The following is a 22,382-nucleotide window of genomic DNA, read 5'->3' as shown; positions in this document are numbered from 1 at the left end:
GCCAAGTAGGTTCACACCTACCCCCAGTCTCTGAGTTGCTCCCTTACCTTGGTAACTGCATGAAGTGAAGAAAAGCCAACATTAGAGCCCTTCTCAAAAGCCTTCACCTGCTGGGCTGGGATCTGTGATGCTACCTTCTAAACTTTCTCTTAGCCATACTCAAACTTCTTATCCTTTCTAGAAAGGTCTTATTGCACACGTATTTGATGTGTTTTCAAACTTATTTACAAGTGCTGTTCCAAACAGGCCACAATAATGGGACATTCGCACAGTGTAACTAACGCAGCCCCTTATCCTGTGCAGTGGGAGAACTGGCATGTTGCACGCTCTTCCTCACAGTGCCGTTTGCTGCGTGTTTCTGTTTGCCTTGTGTCTTCCTAGCCTTTGCATCAGCTGCACATTTCAACTATGTGACTCAGTGTGTCGGGTTTTGATGGTGTCTCTGTCGTGAGTGGGGTGATGGGCCCTGTGAAAGCTGCGTCCATGCATCCTAATCCCCAGAACGTGTACATGGAATTTGGGGGGGAAGAGGGGCTTTGCAGATATATGAAATCCCAGACCTCTAGATGGGGAGCTCGGGCTAGATCATTCCAGGGGCTCTAGCTCCGGTGACAAGTGTTCTCGTCACAGACACTGGGGAGAGACACACAGAGGAGAGGTGACGCAACGTTGGAGCAGAGACTGGGGTAGGCCGGTGAAGGCCGACAGCCACCAAGAGCTGGAAGAGGTGCCGGAGGGTTGTCCCCTCGGGCTTCCAGGGGGAACAGCTCACCAACTGCGTGGTTCTGAGCTTCTGGTCTCCAGAACTGGGGCAGAAGACATTTTTGTTGTTTTAAGGCACCAAATTTGTGGTAATGGGTTAAGGTAGCTACAGAAAACTGATATCGTCTCCAATACCCTAAGATTGCATTGAACACATTTCCTGTACAGGGCTCTTCGGTCATGAGTCCCACAGTGAATGCATTTGTCAACCTTCTGCTGCACCTTTTGAGGTCAATGAGCTCAGTTACTGAGTATATTTCAATCATCACAAATACTTGTCCATTTATGGGCTGTGTCTAGAATTGAAGCTGTTTCTTTACAAGTGAACAGTTTGACATCTCAAAGGGAAATGTGAGTCCCACGAAGGTGTTTTAGAGCAATCACACTACTTACGCTGTCCTAGTAGTTAGTGTGTGGTTCGGAGCTGGACTCCCTGCGTTGGAACCTAGCGTGGCCAATTAACTGTGGGCAAGTTCTTTACCTGCTCTGGGCCTCATTTTCCGCATCTGTGAAATGGTCCTAATCATTACACCAGCTCACAGGATTTTTTGGTGAGGATTAAGGGGCTCTGTGTATACAGGTCTGAGAGCGGCAGCGGGAACATGTTGAGCCCCACAGAGGTGTTTACTGTTGTTTATGCGGTTGTACCTTAAACACCCCAGTAGTTTGCAAGCACCTTAAAAATAGGGAGGGATGACCTAGGGAGGTTATTAATAATTCAGTCAGAGCATCGGGAAAGTGCTCCTGGGAACATAGTCCTGTGTGGCCCTGAAGGTAAGGCTCTAGCAGAATCGTATGTACCCATCACCGGCCGACCAAGAGCATACTCACAGAGCTGGTGCTCATTATTCTGCTCTGTGCTGTTCATAGCCATGTTTAGCAGGTAGTGAAGTGACAAATGCCCTCTATTCTATTAAACCAGCCACTCTGTCTCTTTTCCTGATCCTTTGCAGTATTTCTCAAATGTATTCCTTCATTCCAATGCCAGGGCTGATAGATTAATCTCATCTAGTTCATTATCGCTTCACGCCTACCTGATTGTGAATATTCATGGAGTCCAACCCCCTATGACTAATTATGTCTTTTCCCTCCGGCGGAATTTTGAGCACGGCATTCTGCAGTCCCCAAAGCGTCTGGAGTTTCCATCACCTACGACAGTGGCCTCACAGCTCTGTCCATCCTGCACACGATTGAAGGGAAAATGTTAATGGTACATAAATAATGCACAAATACCAATATACCAGTTATACGTACACAATAAAATACGTGACTGCGAGTCCTTGGACTGCCCTCGCCACATTCAAGTGGACAATTGTACTGTTTCCAGGAAGACGCGGGCAGCTCTGCCCTCCCTACTCTCCCCTGGTGAAGAGGAGGCTGCCAGGAGCCCTCCTCTCTGCCTCTGGGAATCGTCCTTTCGCAACTAGTCCAGTTGCCTGGTGAGGTAGCTTCTATGACTGTCTTTAACTACTACTGAAACTTGTATTATTATTCTATTTTTCCAAGCTTGTGTCTTTTAAAAATTTTTATGTACTCTTCAATTTCCAATATTATATTAATTTTAGGTGTAGAATGTAGTGATTGGATATTTATATAACTTAGAGAGCAATTGCTTCGGGAAGCCCGGATACCCATCCGACACCACACATAGTTATTACAACATAATTGACTGTACTCCCTATCACATGCTTGTGTCTTATCTCCCCAGCTGGGCTCACTTTTCCTTGATGATCATGAGCCTGTGTTTCATCATCTTGTATTTTAGAATTTTTCGAAAAGTATTTTTTGTACATAATGTAAAACATTATCAGTAGTAAAAAGCTCAAGAGTGAAAGCCACCTTTCCCCTTGCTCCTTCCCATCTTTCCCTTCAGCTTCCTTACAGGCATTCCTTTCTGATTCTGCGCTGGTTCTCCGACAGTTTCCCCCAAATTTTGCTGCTCATCCTCTAGTTCTAGGTCTTGAATTGTCACTTGCAGACGTCACTTTCTGCGTTTCTGCTAAGGTGCTCGGTTGCTCTTCCTCCCATCCTCCCCTCCCCCTTTCATCCTTGCGTTTTCCTAACACATCACAATTCATCATCATCAGGTATAAGTCAGTGTTTACACTCTTATGACAACTATGTAAAGATGCTTTACTGCTGAGCCCCGAGGGGGTAGGAGCTTGTTTCTTTTTATAAACTTTTTTTCTGCAGTTGCCACACTTTCTCACTTGTTTTGTTGTCTCTGAAACTATCACTGTGTTTCGTGTCCAGACGCTCTCGAGAGTGTCCGTTAGTATTATTTTCCAGATTCTCCGGTGCATCATACGACCTTTTGGTTCAGGTTTTGCTGGAGAGCTTCGCCCACGACTGCATTCTGGGCTCTGACCTGGACCAGCCCTCGTCTGCCTCAGTGGCACTGTCGTGATCCTGCAACGTCCCTGCTCTCCCGGGTTGGACACCCTCCTTTTGGATTCCATGTCCGGCTCCTCTCCCATGTTTTAACCCTTATTCTGATGGGTCTATTCTACCCTTACTTTTGGTGCATAGATTAGCTGGGTAGAAAATCCTAGGTTAAGAACAAATATGCTTTAGAACTTTAAATGGTTTATCTTCTAGCATTTCCCTTCCTATTCCTGATTCCACTTGCATGCTTTCTGTCTGGAAGGTTCTAGAATCTTTTCTTTATCTCTAGGGTTCTGATATTTCAAGATGATCTTTTCATTCATCATTCTAGGCACTCAGTGTGTCTTTTTCCTCTGGACCCTTGTGGTCCTCAGTTCTGGGGAAAATGTTCCAGATTCTCTCTGATAATTTTTTCCTTTTCTGGTCTCTTTCTGGAATTCCAGAAATGTTGGTCCTCTTGTTTCGGACCTCAGTCTTTCCTTTTCTCTCTTGTTTTTTTATTTTTTGATATTTTTGTCTTACTTTCTAGGATTTATTCCATAGTCTATAACTATCCCTCTATTGAAATTTGTATGTCAGTGATGCTGTTTTTAATTCCCAAGAAACGTGTCTTTCATGTCTATCCCCCTGTTCTTATTTTATTAATACGCTTTCTTCTCTAATAGCTCTTAGGGCACAAACACATGCGCTGGTCCCACACCACCTCTGCGGCCTCTGGAGTCCTGCCCACCAGCCTCCTTTAGCTCATGTTGCAAGTTTTTGTCAACACCAGATGCTCCTTGGTTGTCCTTTTGTAATTAAGACTTAAATACTTGAAAGAAATGTGCAGGCTCTCCATGTGTGAGCAGAGCTGTGGACGAGTGGGCTTCATAATAAGTGCCGACGAAAATTCTGGTCGGTGGGCCAGGCGGCCTTTTCGTTCGGGACCCCTTTCTCCGGAGACGCCTCCAATCTGTTGTGGGGGGTAACTTCCTGGCCAAGGCCTTTTGGCACCAGGTTCTCGGAAATGCGCTAGGCAGTCAACCATCATTAGGCCGACTTTCAGTTAATTCCCCATTTTCAAGCCTGTGCCTCGCCCTCTCTGTGCTCATCAGCAACAATTAGACTGGTGCCTGTTGGAGTCAGTTTGTCTAGGGCACATTTCCAGCCGAGGGTGGCGCCAGAGAGCATGGCGGTGGCGGCCTCTGTTGAATGGCTGGGAGAGAATCTGGGGGCACAGTCACTCTACGTGGAAACTTCAGACCAATCCCCCGCACTGTCCTCTACCTCTGGGCATCTCCTATCTCCACGTCCTGGACCTCTGAAGGTTCTGCAGGGAAAATTGGCTTTCAAACCTGTCTGGGAAAGAATTACAGTTTAAAGCCATTTTCTTTTTCATCAAGTGGACCAGTCTAAGAAGTACTGTTGTGAATCGTCTGACGAATGGAATTTGTGATGCCTGATCTGGGTGGAAAGAATCAGCAGGAACTGGAGGTCAGAATCTATGTTGCTCACGAAGCTGGCTGATTACAGGCGAATATTCAAAGCTGTGTGAAGAACGCTAAGTTGTCATGAGTTTGAAAGGGAATTTGTCTTCTTTGGGACATTACAATGCATTCTTGCAGAAACATCAAGGGGGTGTAGAAATAATTCTATTGGTTTCGCTAAAAAGTTTGTTTGGTTTTTTCCCCCCATAAGGTGGCTCTAGTAGTGCTTAGGTGTCTTTAACTTCATTCAAAACAATTTTTAGATTGTGACAGCTGTCATATCAGCGTGCACTAAAAAAACTTATGAAAATTGGTGAATTTTTGTGTAGCCACTTTAATATTGAAGATGGAATAAAATACAGATTATGTTTGGCATACTATTTCAAGAAAGGTAAAAACACCATTGAAACACAGAAAGAAAAAAGATTTGCGCAGTGCATGGAAAAGGTGCTGTGACTGATCGAGTGTGTTAAAAGTGGTTTGTGAAGTTTTGTGTTGGAGATTCCTTGCTGGACGATGCTCCAAGGTCAGGTAGACCAGTTGAAGTTGATAACAATCAAATAGAGACAATAACTGAGAACAATCAATGTTATAACATGTGGGAGGTAGCTGACATACTCAAAATATCCGAATCAAAGCTATTGGTGAAAATGAAACATGTGTCTTTCACTTTATGGAGAAAACTAAACTGACTCTTTGGCCAACCTATGTACATTTTGGTACGGCATAGTCCTGGCCTCGGTGGTAGGCAGGAGGGGTGCACTCTTGCTCCTCCTTGATTCCAAAAACTCACTCTCATCAGTGGAGAGAACAGAATTATTTAATGGAATTGGAATATAAAAATTAGAATATCTTAGGGAAGGAATTTTATTGGTTGTATTTAGCAGTTAGAGAAATCGTGCCTTCTGAATGACAGAGGGTGCAAAAGCCTGTGGTGGCATCAGAGATGTGAACACGGACTGTTCAGTAAACGTTCTCGAGTGTGTGTGTCCCCATCATGATGCTTAGTCATCCCCATTCTCTACAGCTTCCCATGCAGATGATATCTTAACCTCTTTACTGGACTCTAAGTCTCACTTTAAATCTCTCGGTGATGCCAACACCTCGTAATGCAAATTAGACAAATCCTAAGTGTAGTTGGTTGTGAATATGGCAGGTAAAATGAAGGAGTGAATAATGACTCAGGACATGACTAACTTGACCCTTTCTGTTGCTTTACATACACCACCCAGAGGGCTAACTATTTTATAAGTATTCGTTCATTTATTTTTATAACCACCACTATAAGGTACTGCCAGTCAACCTAAGTTTTACTGACATGAAAAAACAGCCCCCAGATCTCAGAGGCTAATAACAAGACACACTTATTCCTCTCCCATGTGACATGTCTGTTGTGGGCTGCACAACAGTGGACCTAGGAGGTGAGCGGCACCTGGGTGGGAACTGGTGGTCTCAGGTAAAGGGACAGGAGAGATGGTGAACCGTGAGCTGGCTTTTAAAGCTTCTGTTGAGAAGCGATGCATGTCATTTCTTTCTTTGATTCCATGGGCGAAGCCAGTCACATGGCCGCTCCTCACCACAATGAGCCAGGAAGGTTTTATTCTATTTCATGGAGGTTCCTCTCAAATCATGCTGCCGGCCTGGTATCTGCAAGTGGGGAAGTACAATCCTCCACCAGTGAGGGCAGCAGATATTTTGAATAATACAACTGACCACAAACAAAGCAAAACCAGCAAAAACCAAACCGAACCAAACCAAACCAAAACAGTGTCAAGGACTTGATTATGCAGAGATGTGAGAATCAAACTCTGTACGCCACTTTTTCAAAAAAGAAAGAATTAGTTTTCACCTGTGTGCTATTATTTCAGGGTGCAGTTGAAAAAGAAAAAATAGTAAGATGTTATCTTATGAGGAATAGCACCCAGAGAATGCCTTATGAAAGGGCCATCTTAAGGTTATTTATACAAATGAAATTCAGGTTCAGGTGGTCTTAAAAAACATCCTGTTTTACCTCAGGGATTCGCTTATGTTTTACATTCATGTGACTGAAACTTGCCAAATGTGAGACACAGCTCGGGAGTGGTGGTGAGTCTGATTGTTTTCGGGGGAGACTTTTTTTGGTTACAAAATTTAACTTGATAGAGTTATATTATTTATTTGTTTACTTACTTACTTTAAAGGGGAGATAATTTTAAGAGGCAATTTCACATCATTAGTACTATATCTTAAGCTCATGGATATCTAGCTAGTCTTTGCATTTTCCCCTTTCTCCTGGTTGCAATGTCTTGTCTGTCAGAAGACAAGTAAGTACATATAAACCCCAAAGCTATAATGAATTTGTTTCCTAGTTTATCAGATTATTAGTCACTTCTCTGTACTTAGAATTTATTGCACCATAGAAATTAGCTAACAAGGTTGACACTGTTTTCTTGAACGAGCCTGCCACCTAGTGGTTATTTGGAAAACCAGATGGGGCAAAACTCGTGCTCTGTACTTTGTCTTCTATAAATATGTTTTGAGCAGCTAATGTGTACCAAACACTGGAATGAAATGGACAGGAATCTCCAGTCTCCTGGAGCTTACAGTGTATAGCATAAGGACTTGTGTACATAAGCTGAAGTTTGGAAATGTGGTCCACCTTCACAGCGTGTTAATATCTTACCTACAAGTGTGCTCATCTTCCCTATGCTACTTGTGAGCGAAAAGTCACTGCTCCCATAAATGTCAGCTCTTCCCTCTTCCGTTTCCTGGGCCTTCCACTCGGCAATCTGCAGGCCTCAGGTCGGTTTTAGGCAGCTGCCAACAAGACATGGGGTCCCCGCTGCCAGACCTCCACAGTGCGCCTTTAGGCAGAAATGGGGAAACCCTTTCACTCGGGCCAAAACACACGTTGCAGTAGGTTTAAAAGAAGAAGAAGAAAACCTTAAAGTACAAATATTTCTCACTATTTTTCTGTCAACACAATACTGAAGAAGTCAAGGTTTTCACTGCAGGGTTTATTTCAGGTTCACACCAAAGTGTCTGGCATTTAGGAAGAGAAGCTGGAGGAGAAGGATGAAGAACTGCGTGGTGGCCCCCCTGTGTCCCCAGCGGTCTGGGGTCCCCAGGGGGAAAGCCTCTGCTTGAGACTCAGGGGAAGGCAGCTTCGGAGCCTGGGGGTGGGGTGGGTGTGGGTTTCGAACACACCTCGCTCACCTAAAGGACATTCTGTCCAGTCCCAGGAGGGGCTTCTTGCTTCTCCCCTGCACCCTCCATCCACGGGGAATCTTCCCACAGGCACCAGCACAAAGTTGCCTGTCTGGGGCATCCGATTTTTACCTTTTGGTAACAACCCTTTAGCAGAATTATAATACGATGGTTTCTGTAGTTTGCAGGCTGAAACAATAAATGGCCCTGGGAGAACATTTCTTTATCTCCAGTAAAATCATTATTGAAATATTGTCCTTTGTGAAATTTCCTATTCTTTACATAAAGAGATATAGCAACACATTCCTTTCTTTAAAAGTCGATTGCTAGGAAGATTTGTCCCTCCTGACACTCTGAAAATGTTTGCTTTTATTAGCAAAATTAATAGTCCATAATATTTCAATTTTTTCTTTTGGCTGCCAGGATGCTTAGAGCTAAATTCTCATGCAAATGTAGCTATATAGTTCAGATTTTCCATTATAGCTACCTAGGCCCTCCCGTAAGCCCTGATACAGTGCTTAACTCTTATTTTATCTTTTCCTTAATGGTCCTATTGGTGGTGCTATAAAGCCAGGTTCTTTAGGACGCTTTTTCTGAATGTGTCTTATGAATTGGCTAAGGGCTTTAAATACCTTTTCCCTCGGAATCCTCAGAGCAACCCAGTGCTGTTGGAATTTTTCCATATTCCAGATGAAAGAGACTGAGGCTGAAAAAACCACGAAGAATTGTGTTCAAAATCAAAAAGCTGGAGAGTGGAGGCCAAGTCAGGACTTGAAACCAATGCTAGTTAAAAAACCAGACTGGTCAACGCATCCCCACTAGTCCCATTTCAAGGAAGTTCAACAGGTGTCAGAGGAAACTGTTAGAAGAGAATCACTTTTCCCAGATGAAACCCAAACAGCGAAGTGCTATTGGAAAAACAAAGCCAATTTTTATTGGTAATGAAACGTATGCAACTTAAAACCATTTTGCACCCATGAAAAGTTATGAAGTGTATTGGCGTTGGAGCTCTGGGGAAATGGGTTCTTTTAAGTTTTTTTTTTGTCATTTGTTTGTTACACAGGACTTTTAAATCTCATTGGAGGACAAAACCCCATAAAAACCAGCATGGGAATGGTTGGTGGGTCCCACTGCTAGACTCTTAAACTGAGGGAATATTTTTAAAAGATGACAACTATGTGTTTAAAGCTGTCACAGCAGCATGATTAAAAGTAAAACAAAAAAGGAAGATAATTGGCCTTCAATAGGATGAGATACTTAAGTGATTTTGATCACTTTTGGTCATTTGGATAGATGAAGACACACATAAAAACCAATGCTACAGAGCAAACAGAACTTTGTGTTGATTATGGGTCCGTCAGTGCCAAAAGGAAGTTAATATATGGACGGCAGAGTAGGTCCTAGGTATAGGCCAAAGTCTCCTTGCTCTTACCACCACCTCAAAAGCTGGGGGTGGGGGGTCTTTTGCATTGGAGGTGAAGGAGAGTGGGACACCCCAGGGACCTGGGCCAGCAGCCAAAAGGATGCCAGGGACAGGGGCCACATTCTTCCTCCAAACTGAGCCCCTGATTTAAAGGTGACGAAGCAGAAAAATACAAGAGACAGAATGCAGAGTTCAAATACAGAGTGCAGGGAGAGCTCCTGAGAGGGCAGTCTCTAAGAAGGGATTCCTTGGCCTGGGACCAATCTCTTTAACACACAAAATCCTATGCAGTTCCCAAGGTAATGAGTGGTCATTGCAAAAACATCCATTCGACACGGAAGATGGTGTGGAAGATGGTGCTGGAGAGCCGAGCAACTGCCACCCCACCTCTGAAATCACCCAAGTTCTCAGAGAGAGTGATGAGGTGCCGGTTTTGGCTAAAATCCCGCGATCATTTTCCCGTGTATCGATTTGCAGCCTAATGGGGCAACGCTATCCCTCCTGTTCAGCAACTTGCTTTAGGTACCTACGAGGTTGTTTTTGACCGCGTTCCCTGTGTTGGACTTTGATCAAATAAATACTCTAGTTACAATGAAATTGCTTTTGTTGTCGTTCTTCCAAGTCCTCCAGGAACAGTGACAAGAGCTGTGATTTTCTTCTTGTGTCAGATTTCCTGGTCCCTCCCTGGACATGCTGCCTCATTTTCACAGATGGCAGTGGGTTGGCCTTAGAACTACTGACACAATAGCTTATTTTTTGCTTATTTTTTAAAGATATCCTCCACTGTTTATGCCAGCTTTTACCTGAATACACTTTAAGTCTGGCTCTCTCATTTCTTACTGTCTTACTTTTTTTGCTTTGGAGAGAGGCCTTTCTTTCTGACCTTGAGTTGAGCTTACCTGAGGAGATTTCTGGGTGTGGGACGCAATCAGGTAGTGGCTTCTGTGAGTGCTGGGGGGCCTGTCCCCAGACAGAGTGAAGCAGACGTTGGAATTTGGACTGCATTTGCACTTGGAGAAGTGGGGGGAACAGCACCCCAAATTAATCCATAGCAACAAGGTGCATCCTCTGCATTCCTTTTGGCAACTTTCTTGTGCACTTAACCAATTTATTGTGGACATCATTTTCCGCATTGGGGTTGAGGTGAAAACATTTTAATGACCAGGAAGGGCTGATCCGAGAGAAGAATCCGGCAGCAACGAGGAATGGGGTGAGACGGTGCTATCTAACCCTGGGACCTCTGCAGTCTCATGGGTTCAAGAGCAGAGCCACTGAGTAATTGTTCCACAACATTCCTTGTGCCATTATGAAGTAACTTGTTCTCTGAAGGGTTTAATGGCTGATTGCAGGGCAAGGGCTGCCAGAGAATTAAGGCTTGTTTCCCCAACACTGAAGTCCTCTGCTCTGATCCTCTGCCCCGTGTCTGTGGAAACAGGGAGGCACTGTTTGGAAAAAGCTCTTGCTGGTCAGTGGGGCAAACACCCTTTTATCGTGGGTTTTGTGTGCTTTCTTAATAGAAAATACTAGAGAGTAGAAAAAGTACTTTGGGACTGAAAGCCTAGGTAGGGAAATTAGTCGACGTCAGGGAGAAGAGAGTTGGGAATAACGATTCAGGTAGAGCACAGGATTGCTTTTTATTCACCTTTTATCTGGGGCAAAAACCTTCCTAGTGTTGTGCCAAGGCCAGGTTGCTCCTTCCAGTTCAAGTCCAACGCTTCGTAGTAAACACATGTTTGCTCAGGTTTCCTGGCTATCCTTTTACAGCACATGAGGAAAGTGAAATAAGGAACTGAAGTCAAGCTGTTTTCTTCCAGTTGCTCAGCATGTAGTGACAGAGAGGGGAACTCAAGATCTCTGATGGTCATCTTTGGCACTGCTCTCGAAGGGACTGCCTGGATCTGTGCTGCAGTGCAGGAAGGTGGTCAGTGATGGGCTCAGGGTGCGTCGCAGGCTCCTGCTCGAAGAACTGCTATATCTTTGTACCTCCAAACTTGCTGCCTGCTCAAGATACCCTGAACCCCAGTAAGAGGCTGTTTGTTCCCCTTGCAGCACGGGATCTTAACAAAAAATCAGGTGTTTTCCAACTTCATGTGATATGAAACCAAAGTTTCCCAAACTCATTTTGCATTTTGGGCTGGATAATGTGTTGACATTTTGGACTTTGGATAATTGCCTGTTCTGGGGCTATTCTGTGCACATCGTGGGGTGTTGAGTGGCAACCCTGATCTTTATTTGTCAGATGCCAGTAGTACTTTGTCTTTTTACAATCCCATCCCCCCAAGTGCCCCCAGATACCCCCAATGCCCTCTGGGGTGCAAAGGAGCCCCAGCTTGAGAACCTGAGTGAAACTGAGGAAGTCTTTTTACTTGGCTATGTGAATGGTGAGGTTGTAATAATATGGAGGTAGTAGGGAGAAAAATGAAATAAATACTAGACAGATTTCATGATTTACCTTTGATTAAAAATAATAATATATTCAGAGAAAAAATATGTACATTTTCATATATAATGTTGGCTGTCTGGTCTTGAACTTGCAATTTGTAGATGAAGTCTTCTCCACGGGGTCTCAGAGGGTTCACACGAACTCAGTGGCCTTAAATAGGAACTACCAAAACGATGTCAAGCAGAGGCAGCTGTGGTAACACTGGGGCGATGCTGCTGTCACCGTACTTTGGCTTCATTCATGTTGGTCTGCGTCTTTTATTTGGGACTTTATTCCTCTTTCTTCTATCTAGGAGGGCAGGATGGGGAATTGAGGAAGAGGCCAGGCCTCAGGAGGAAAGGAGGAAAGAGTGGGGGCAGTGGGTGAGTTTTGGAGGTGAGAAGAGCTCTGTGGAATCATTGTGGGCCCTCGGTTGACTATTTGAAAAGGTGAACATACACCAAAGTGTTTGTAAACTGACTGGTAATTTAGGGGATGATGAGTCCATTATATCGCAAACAGTATTTATCCTTTTGATAAGTAGTTTCATAATGCAGGTTTGATTGACTGAAGCAGATTATGTAAGGAGTTGAAAATGGCAATGGAATTTATTTTACAACCCAGGAATAAAAATATATGTTGTTCGTTTGGAGAGTAGCAGTTTTTATTTTGATGATGTAATGTTGAAAAGTAATTAAATTTTCACCTTTAAAGTGAATTCCCAAGTCCATTAGTCTATAATCTAAACAGCTAGTGACATGCACAATAGTTAACATTAACAGTTCTCTAGACTCCAGAGCTTCAAATACTTAGTCACTGAGTCCTTAAGTTTGTGTTTCGAAAGATGTTGGATGAACAACTAAAAATATCCCCAAATTGGACTTTATTAGTGGTGTACGGAAATGTAATATTTTGGCTACCATTTGATACGTGTTCATAAATTCTGGAAAAGCTTCCATTCTTTGGGTTAATAGGCCTGTAGCCAGTTACATCATTATTTCATTAAAAAGGAATGCCTTAAAAATATTTTAAGAGAACAACTGATGAAAGACAAAACCGAGGCAACCCAGAGCCTCACTGGTGTAAGATTTTGCCTCTCATTTCTATGGCAACCTGTGATCTGTGTTCCGATCACACCTTTGAAAGGCTTGTTTTCTTTATCATGAAAATTTAGTCGGAAGCACTGAAGGCACTTAACATTGATTTTTGTATGTCTTTTTTCCTTTGAAAAAACTGGGACAGGAGAAAACTGACCACAACATCCACAGGCTTACTATGCAAACACAAGACCATATACTTACTAATTTTGAGATGATTTATATGCCTGGGAAATCACAGGGCTAAAAACTGAACTGAAAAACACTAACTACTCTGATACCCTAACAGACACACTCAATAAATGTCTCGGGTGTAAAATTGCAAACACTCATCTAACTTGACAGGGTCAAAACTTAAGAGACTTGCTCCCAGTGGTTTAAAATTTTACAGTCCTGTATTTTTCGACATGGGGTGATTTTTGTCTCCCAGGGGACATTTGGCAATGTTAGGAGACATTTTTGCTTGTCACAACTAGTGGAACGTATGTGGTGGTGGTGGTGTGTGTGTCAATGCGTGTTCCTGCTAGCTAGTGGGTAGAGGCCAAAGTGATGCTGACCATTGCAGAGTGCACAGCACAGCGCCCAGCAGCAGAACATTATCAACCCTGCGCCTCACAGATGGTGTGCTGGGGCGAGGGACACACACCAAAGATATTAAATTATTGAATAAATACTTGAGTTCAAACATATAAAATTGTTTTGGAGGCAATCCTAGTTGTAATTTGCGTTCCTGTTTTTGTATTCTATTTACTTGTTATTCATTTAAATGACATTAAAGAGAGAGGGAAAAAAGAAGAAAAAACAAACTCACAATATCCCTCCTTTTTTTCTTACTGACCTTTGGTTAAAATGGTGAGGTCACATGTAGGCTGTGAATACCTGTTCAGTTTTGCACACGAGTATTTCCATTGCAAAACATTTGGCGTAGCCCCGGGTTGACGTGGCCACCTCACCTAATTTAAGTTCGGGTAAGTTTTGTTTCCTGTTAATAAAAAATGGACTTACCTTTTCCCAGTTGAATGCGGATGCACTTGCCTTTAGCGTCTGTCGCCCTAAATGTGGATACACGTTGTCATCCCGATTTTGGAGGGAAACCTTGCCTCTGAATCCAATGGACAACCAGGTGAAGACGGCAGATCCGCCCTAGAAGAAAACGGGCAACTCATTTTCTTTGCCGGGATGGGTATAGGCGAGCATGAAAGCAACTCAAATACAGCCAGAGGGCGCCAAAATGCCGCAAATAAAAGTTCCAAAGGTTCACCAGGGTTGCGGGAAGGTAACATTCGCTTTTGTCTAAGGAAAGAACTACCGTTGTAAGCGATATCCTGTTACGTTCTCTTTTGCATTTGCTTTTTGCCAACAGATAAGCAAGGTGAGCATATCTCCCTACCCTGGTGGGTATTTTGTGTCCCGGTGTTCAACAAAGTGGCAGTCCCCGGGACTCCCCGACACGCTGCAGCTGGCTTTGACTTGTGCGTTTCTGCGCGGGTAGCCTCCGCTAACCCAGTGTTTCCGAGAACTGGTTGCCTCCATTAAATCACACACACACACACACACACACACACACACACACACACACACACACACGACGGGTCCGTTCCTCGGGTTCTTGTCTTTTCTTTCTCTCTCAATTCCCGAGAGCATCCCCGCAGGGCGACACTGCCTGCCCGGCCAGCTGGACCTAAGCCGTGGCGCTGGTCTGAAGCCGCAGCCGTCCTGGTTCCACCCAGAGCGCGCGCGGGAGCCGCCCACCCAGCGCGCTAGGTCCGCGGGGCGCCTCCCAGAGGTGCCAGCTGTTGGGGGCCATTCCACCCCTCGGACATCCATCCTTAGAGCCTGAGGGGAAGCCACCAGGTCACTCCCAACCTCACTGCCGACCTGGGCATAGGAATCTCAGCCGTAGTCGGGATTGGGGTGCTGAGAAAGGTAGCAGGTGGCAGGGGGCGTCCTTCATCACCTCTAGGCAGCCCCTTAAATCTGAGCTTGACCCGGAGCACTTCTAACCAACCGTTCCAAATGAGAGAATGAGAGAGAGAGAGAGAGAGAGACCCACCCACAGACAGTCCTGGAGCAGCGTGGGAGGGGAAGCATGGGGGCAGGGGCCCTGGAATGGAGGGCGGTGGGAACGGAGTGGGAAACCCGCATAGATGGCAGATAAAGAGAAGCAGGAGGGCTACAGAAGCAGGAGGAAGAACGGGGGGACCACCGGGATGGCAAAAAGAGGTGGGGGGTTTAGGGAGTGCACAGAGATGGAGCGGAGTTGAGGGGAGGCGGGCGGGGCCCCGGAATGGAGGGAAAGGCGGAGGGAGGCGGGCGGGGTGGCGGAGCGGGAGGCTGGGCGGGCGGACGCGGCGGGGGAGGTGCTGGGCAGGAAGGGGAGGGGGAGCGCGAGAGCAAGAAATGCAGAGGCTGCAGCGGCGGCGGCAGTAGCGGCAGCGCTCCAACTCGCTCCTCGCTCCGGGCTCCGCCGTCGAGCCGGAGAAAGGGTCTCCGTCAGCGGCCAGACACCCGGCCGGACGACGCCAGCGATCCGGGCCCGTCGGCGGCACCGCATTCACCCAGGGGCGGCGCAGGCACCCAGAGCCGGTAAGGAGGCGCGTCCGGGTGGCCCCGCCGCCGCCGCCGAACAGGGACGCCGGCAGCCTTGGGGGGCCTCCGTTTCTCCACTGCACGGCGCCCTGCTCCGCAGGCCCCTCGTTCTGTCCGCGCTGCAGCCGGGGTGGGTGGGGGGTGGTGGTGCAGGGCCCTGTTAGACGACGCAGGGCGTGGGGTCCCTCCACGAGGGCTCCATCGCACTTCGGGGATCTGGGGTGTTGGGGGCGGCGAGGTGGGAGGCTTCAGCCACTCTCAGGGTGGGGAGGATGCGGGGGATGTCGAGCCTGAGAAACGGAGTTGGGGCGGGTGGTGGGGAGCGGGAGAGAAGCTGCTAGTTGAGTAAACTGCCGAATGCGAAAGCCTTTAAACGCACTGAGGCCCAAAGAGCGGTTTGGTGGGCCTGAAGGGAGCGTATCTGTCATCGGAACCTTCAACGGCCGGGAAGAAAGCATTTGGTGCGAGGGGCGCAGCAGTGAAAGATGGAGGGTGGGGGTGGGGTGGGGCGGGAGAGACGGGAGGAAGAATATGGGGAATTTGGTCTGATCGGAGAAGGGAGGTGGCTTTGGGGTTTAGCAAATGAATTTCCTTGACCAGTGGGACTCCTGAATCTTGGCTTGGGGTGGCCGAGGAATGCGAGGTTCACACGACAACGTGCCTCCAGAAGCACATCCGAGCCGATCAAAGCCTCAGCCTCGGACGTGGCTGAACTGCTTTCCCACTAACCTGTGGGCCACCTCTGAGCATTTCGATTTTTGGAGTCTTCGGTTCAGAGAATGCACCAGGAGCTTCCACTCGCGGCCCCAGCCCTGAGGGTGTGAGCTTGAACCTGAGGACTCGCGGACCCCTAACGGCCCAGCCCCGCTGTGAGCGAAGGTTTGGGGTTTAGCAGGTTTTGCCTAAAGCACAAACTATGAAACCCGACTCCAGGTTCCTGTTCCTCCCCCAACCCCCGCTCCGAAAAATATAAATTGCAGAATCCCTGGATCAGATCACACACACAATGCGCGGCTGCAAACCGCATTCTTTTCATGAATATTCATCGAACGCTTGGCTGGGCTCCTTATCTGCTTCCCCAGAGATATTTCCGCCTTGAAACGAACTCCGTGGACAGCCTTTGCTTGTGTAATTTTCACCCTGCTGAAATTAGCACAGTTCACACGGGTGCGTGTTGAGTACCTTGAACAGGATTGACATACCTCGGTCTCCCTCAAGGCCAGTAGCATATACGTGGCTGGTTAAAATCAAACACTAGCATCGAGGTGGTCTTCCTACCAAAGGGGTGTGGACCAACACCCTCACCCCCCTTCCCTCGGGATGGCAGCCTGGCCTAACAGAGCCCCAGTGCTGTGGGCAAAATGAATGAATCGGGACTGTAATTACCTATTCCTTTGTCTTGGCCTCGCGCATGCGCGAGAGAGCTGGGTGTGGAGGGCCGGGGCAGCGGTGTCTGATCTCTCCATCACCCACCCACCCACTCCCTTCCGAGGCGGAGGAACAAAGGCTTTTGCCCTAAATGTTGCTTGAAACCCTTGGACACAAATGACAATTTCCCTTCCCTACCCCACCCCACCCCCACCCCCACCCTTCGTGTGTGCTGCTTCCTTATCAAGCTATTCTCTCATCTTTTGCTTTCTTAGTGATTTCAATTGACCAAAAATAAGATTAGCCTTTACAATGAGAGCAAATTATGGATTAACTATTTTTTAATCGAACACTGTCACTTGCCTTTAAAGTACTGTCCATTGTTCTTTTTCCTGTAACATTGCACTGCAGAGATGGTGACTCTTAATTTGCATCAATTAACGTTCTCTGACAGATTTTTTGCTGCTGGTCATTTGATTAAAGGCCACTGATTTCAAAAACGGTTAGTGGGTATTGGCCCTACTGTTTGTCACAACTTGGTTAAAATTGAGACATCTTGGCGTTTATAGGAACAAGATGGCCTACAAAACGCAGAGTGGAGAAAATGGTTACCTTGTCAGGGGGATCCTAACCCCTCCATTTGTCCTTGCTTTCTACCTTATTGTTTCATTAGCAATCCCAAAAGGCAGCCCCCTCTGAAGATGGAAATCTACTCATGGGGGAGGAAGACAGCAGTCCCTCTGGCTGCTGGGGATGAATATAGTGGTTTATTGCGCTTTCTTTCCTTTTTTATTTTTTTCTTCTCTCCTTTCCATTTTCTTTTTCAATATCTTACAGAAGCCATAATACATGTACCTTTGGCTGATTTTCTTTCCAATAATGTATTATCCAGGTTCTGGTTTTTTAGATTTCTTTCTGAGCTACCAGCCAAAAGGAGGCATTGTGTGTATAAAGTAGGAGCTAAATATATTTTTTGCAGGTATATATACTTATAAGAATTTTAGGCTTAAGTATTCTCAGTGCACCCTGGTAGGACAACATGTGGCAGGACAAGGGAAATCATCTCTTTTGTTCCTTCCAATAAAAACTTGAGCCCTATATAAAAGGGCCTATGCTTGGTAGGAAAACTGCCTGGTACCTGTTCTATTTCTTATTATTGAGTGGTTTATTATGTGTTATAAGGCTAGATGTAGTTTTTCTCTTTTTGCTTTTCCTGTAGACTGAGTTTTTGAGGGAGAGGTGGGCTGGAATATAGACCAAATTCAATAGCAAGTATATACCAATATACCCCAAAAGCAATGAGTCTCGGGTTTTTGAGCAATAGAACTTTTAAATAGAATTTTTAAACAGATCATTTATCTTAATCTTTTACCTAGCTGGATTTTTACCAAGCCCTAGCAGGTGAGAATCAGAGCTAATTAGGCCTTTTCACAAAAATGCACCAAAGTGATTATATTGACAGTGGCATTTTCCCCTTAACTGGTGCCTGTGCTTTCATTGTGGCGTATGGAAGAGAACCCTCCCCGCCCCATCACTCTAATTAAAACGTCCAATGGAAGAGCTCAGCTTAAAGGCCTAAGCTCCCTGTTCTTGGAGGCATCATCATTAGTTACGTGTATGTGTTTAATTCACATTAAGAACAATTTGGAGCCTTTTTCATTCCATGGTCACAGTAAGTGGAGTGTGAAGAACTTATGTTTGGGTGAGATTTGATCACTGTAAAATAGATGTCTGTGCTTTTCACTGTATTTCAGAAAAAATTGCAAAACCCAAAACCATTTTTAAAGGAATTAAGGTACCATGTTTATATATATATATATATATATGTATATACACACATGCTACAAAATAATCTTACTGTTAGGAAATTAATTGGCATAGAATATTATTTGTAGTGCTTCATATTAGTCTTTGGAAAATATTTTATTTTTAAATATGTATGTAAAAGAGAGAGCCTAACTAGTCTAAGAAGCTTATTTTCAATATTTACCAGTACACCCCTAAAACAAACGGGTTTCATTAAACATCTTAAATTAAGATGTTCATTTAGAGGCTTAAAAACTTACTTTAAGCCCTACCAAATTTTAAAAGCTGCAATAATCATTGCTCTTTAAATAAAGGATTTATAAAACTGTTTTGTCTTATTTTTGTGATCTCTTTTAAGTTTTTGTTTTGAAAATATTCAGAAAGGCCTGTCTATTATTTGTTAACAGCACTTGCCTTTGGTGTCTCTTTCTGTTGAAAGACAGGCTTTGGTTTGCTTAGGCCTCTGTTTTTCTTATGTGTAGTTTTTAACCTGCTCATTTTACACTCACTTTATGTAAAAGATTAACATCTTAATGACCCTCATAGCTGGTAAACTGGAAAGTAGGCAAAAACCTTGCATATGTAGACAAGGGAAAATGGTGTGGAATCTTCTTCATTTTATCACGTTTTCTCATTTTACTGAATCTTTCTTATTTATTCTCTCTCTTAAGACTTAAGGTAATCCAATGCAACATGAACTTTACTTTTTGGCTTAATTATGGTGGATAAATATCAAGAAATGAATCTGAGGTTGTGAACTGTCAGAATTTTTAAAAGAGTACACTCTTGATGTGTTTTAGGGAATTTTTTAAAAAAGTTTTCCTAGGGTATAGTAGAAATTCATTTGTGTTTAAAAAATCTCTAGGCACTGGATGGGCCACTTTGGGCAAATTACTTCAAACATTTCTGGATTTTACTTTCTTCAGTTATAAAACTGGGATAATAATTCCTACTTTCAAGCTGTAGTAAGGGCCACATGTGTGTGTAAAAGTGCATAGGTACCACGGCTGGCTCTTAGGGGCCCCTGGACTTCTCAGTCTGCATTTCAACACTGTCAGTGTGATCAATGTCACTCATTTCTGTATATTGAGCTGTGTTTTTGTTTTATGCTGATTAATCAAGATCTGAGGGCTCTGGGTGTACTCTTGTCAGAAATAGAATATTTCATTCTTAAAAATGCTAATCCATCATAATCCTAAACTCCTGTCCATTTGGATACCTTTGAAATTCTGAGACACTGCATGGAGGTTTGCCCAAAAGTGGACTCAATGAAGCCAGGACAGCCTCTCTCATTGAGGCCATTCCCTACAGCCACTTACGTAACTCAAGAGATGGCATTTGAGTTCTTTTGAGAAAATACAGGACTAGTCTTAAAACCGTGAAAGTTCCAAGCCTGCCAAAGAAAGGTGTTTTTTTTTTTTTTTGTTATATGCTTTTCCCTCTGCAGCTATTAAGACAGACATCTACGTAAGGGTCACGTGAGAAAACTTGTCCAATGAACTTTATCGAGAGTAAAAGACAACCATAGAGGCAAATTCTTACCAGGATACAGTTTAGTTGTAAGTTTGAGAAGCAGCACTGTGATCAAACACATTCTCTTTTTCCCTCTGGAGATCAGAAATGGGATGAGGTGGGAGGCCCTGCGTCTCATACTGTGTTTTCCCTCTGCACCCTAAGGATTTAAATAACTTAAAAAACAATCAGGCTTTCCAGACAGTCGATGTTTTTTTTTGAACAAACACAAAGAAAGCAGAGATTTCTTGGCTAGCCAAGGCCATCAGTGAGCTAAGGTTGCAACTGAGCAGGCTTGGAAGTCTAGGAATAAATTCCTGAAAGCTTTAGAGATGGAGACATAGAAACCATCTGTTAGCACCACAGGGACACGGGGCACAAGGAAACATTTCAAGGTAACATAGGAGGACGCTGTTCAGTGGGAAGGTCATGCAGTGACACAGTATTTCCCCTTCTCCCCTGAACATTCTGTGAACTTGGTTGAATTAATTTTGTTGTTGGGGTGGTTGTTCATTTTAGATGAGGGAGGATGGGCTGTGTTCATTAGTTTGGTTTGTTCTTTGCACTTCTCTCTGAAATGTATATTTCAGCCATTGAACACACTTATATATGCAGGGAGTATATTTAGAAAGCGTGGTTTGGAGGGCTAGGTATAATGGGGTTGGACTCTGGGGCCAGATTCACTGGGTTGCGACTCTTGTCCCGGCCATTTTCTTTCTAGCTCTGAATTTGGGCCAGTTGCTCAGCTTCTCCGTGCCTCAGTCCCCATCTGTTAAATGTGGGTCACAATACAGAGTTATTGTAAGGATTAAGTGAAACCCTCAAACTCGCAGGACAATGCTTCACGCATATGCAGTGCACCTTAAGCACCTTAATTTACCACGTTTACCATAAAGTAGGGAGAAGCTCAGCCTTTTCTACTTTGCCCTCTCCACCTGTAGCTGTTCATCTGCTTGTTTCAGAGAGGTCATGTTTCCAGACAGGCCATGATGGTATTTTGCAAAGAGTACCGTATTTTGCTGTGTATAATGTGCACTGTTTTGCTCAAATTTTTGAAGGAAAAATATGGATGCACATTATACATAGGAATAATGATTCCATGCCATGGGTATAATAATCCCATGTTTAATGTGCAGAAACACATGGGTGCACATTATACAGGGCAAAAATACAGTAGTTGGTGGGACATTAAAGTCCGCGGTTTAGAATAATCCTGGCCACAATTCAGTATGTGGCCAGGATATTTGTCCAGGTTTCAAGAGTTTAAAATGGGTAGGTTAATACAACCCCAGCCTCCATACTGAATTGGCATTAAAATGAAAATTTAAAAAAGTGAAAGTCCTGGAACTTGAGAGGCCTTCTGAGAAAGGCTCCCTATATGATGTTGGGGGTAGACTGAATGTCTTCCAACTCCTGGAGGTACTTGGCTTTATTGTGTCTTGAATCAAGGTGCATTGATTGGCAATTGAAAGGAGTATCTTAGTCACTCGTACTCTGATAAAAGCCAGTCTAGTTATGTATTTAAAATACCACGGACTGGCGTGGTGCACCCCTCACTGTCCCACACCCTCACCACCCATTCCGGGTGGGAAAGGGAAGACTGTGTTATGCAGGGACGTGAAGGTGTTGTCAACACCTTTCTTTGAAGCAAATATCTGCATGGAGACTTGAATCACTGTGGCCTCTTAAAAACATCAACAACAAAAAAAGTTTCTTTGGAATTTCAGCAATTTGGGATTGGTCCATCCTCCAGCCAGTCCCAGCCTTTCGGGCGTTTAATTCAGGGATCTGCCCCATGTGGTTTGTTTTTGGCGTTCTGGACACTGCCTGTTGCTGTTGAGAGAAGGTAAAGTTATTCTTATTTCGGTTGCATCGTTTTTAATAGTTTCTTTAAGCATGTTTGGAATCTTATGGATTCGGGAGGGAAATTAAACTTGCCTTTACTTCTCTGTCCAGTGCTCACTGTGAGAAAGACATTTCCAACAAGGTGGTTGTATCTTTTAAAAAAGTCCTTCTCTCAGAGGTTTTTTTTTTTTTCATCTGAGAAGTTAAGGGATGAAATTCAACATTTGTTGGCTGTTTATTGTACATCATATGCTGTCATTGAATTTTATCCCCTCAAATTGTAAGACCTATTTTATACCTGTGAACAAATACAAAATAGAGGGTGTCAATATAAGAAAAGTTTAAACCTGTAGAGAATTTTTATGGGTTTATTTGAGCCAAACTATCAATTGCTGGGAAACAAAATCTCAATGGATTGAGAAAATACTCCAGAGAACGGCAGTTTTGTACCTTATTTTATACATTACTGTCAAAGGAGGAGGCATAAAGGGTCACCTGGAATGCATGGTGATAAACAGGGG

General features: G+C 44.4%; 1 protein-coding gene and 1 long non-coding RNA gene across 3 annotated transcripts in view; one reads left to right on the top strand and one right to left on the bottom strand.

The window, feature by feature from the left end:
• Nucleotides 1-22,382, top strand: part of BASP1 (brain abundant membrane attached signal protein 1) — a 67,505-nt gene that overhangs the window by 5,692 nt on the left and 39,431 nt on the right. Inside the window, exon 1 of one of the 2 annotated variants that reach the window (XM_037154387.2) lies at nucleotides 15,125-15,327. The exons of the other annotated variant lie outside the window; for it this stretch is intronic. The gene's annotated coding sequence lies outside the window, so the exon portion shown is untranslated. Of the gene's footprint in view, nucleotides 1-15,124; nucleotides 15,328-22,382 lie in introns of those variants that run through there. 2 annotated transcript variants of the gene reach the window in all.
• Nucleotides 11,741-14,766, bottom strand: LOC119056073 (uncharacterized). Its single transcript, XR_005083811.2, has 3 exons — nucleotides 14,620-14,766; nucleotides 13,747-13,884; nucleotides 11,741-11,953 (listed from the first exon to the last, which is right to left on the bottom strand). It is a non-coding gene; the product is annotated as an uncharacterized LOC119056073 (long non-coding RNA).

This window comes from Artibeus jamaicensis, unplaced genomic scaffold (genome assembly GCF_021234435.1).
Source record: "Artibeus jamaicensis isolate MK-2021 breed Jamaican fruit bat unplaced genomic scaffold, CSHL_Jam_final scaffold_369, whole genome shotgun sequence".
Taxonomy (NCBI): Eukaryota; Metazoa; Chordata; class Mammalia; order Chiroptera; family Phyllostomidae; genus Artibeus; species Artibeus jamaicensis.
The sequence above is the reverse complement of the archived record's forward strand: the minus strand, read 5'-3'. Positions and strand labels throughout refer to the sequence as shown.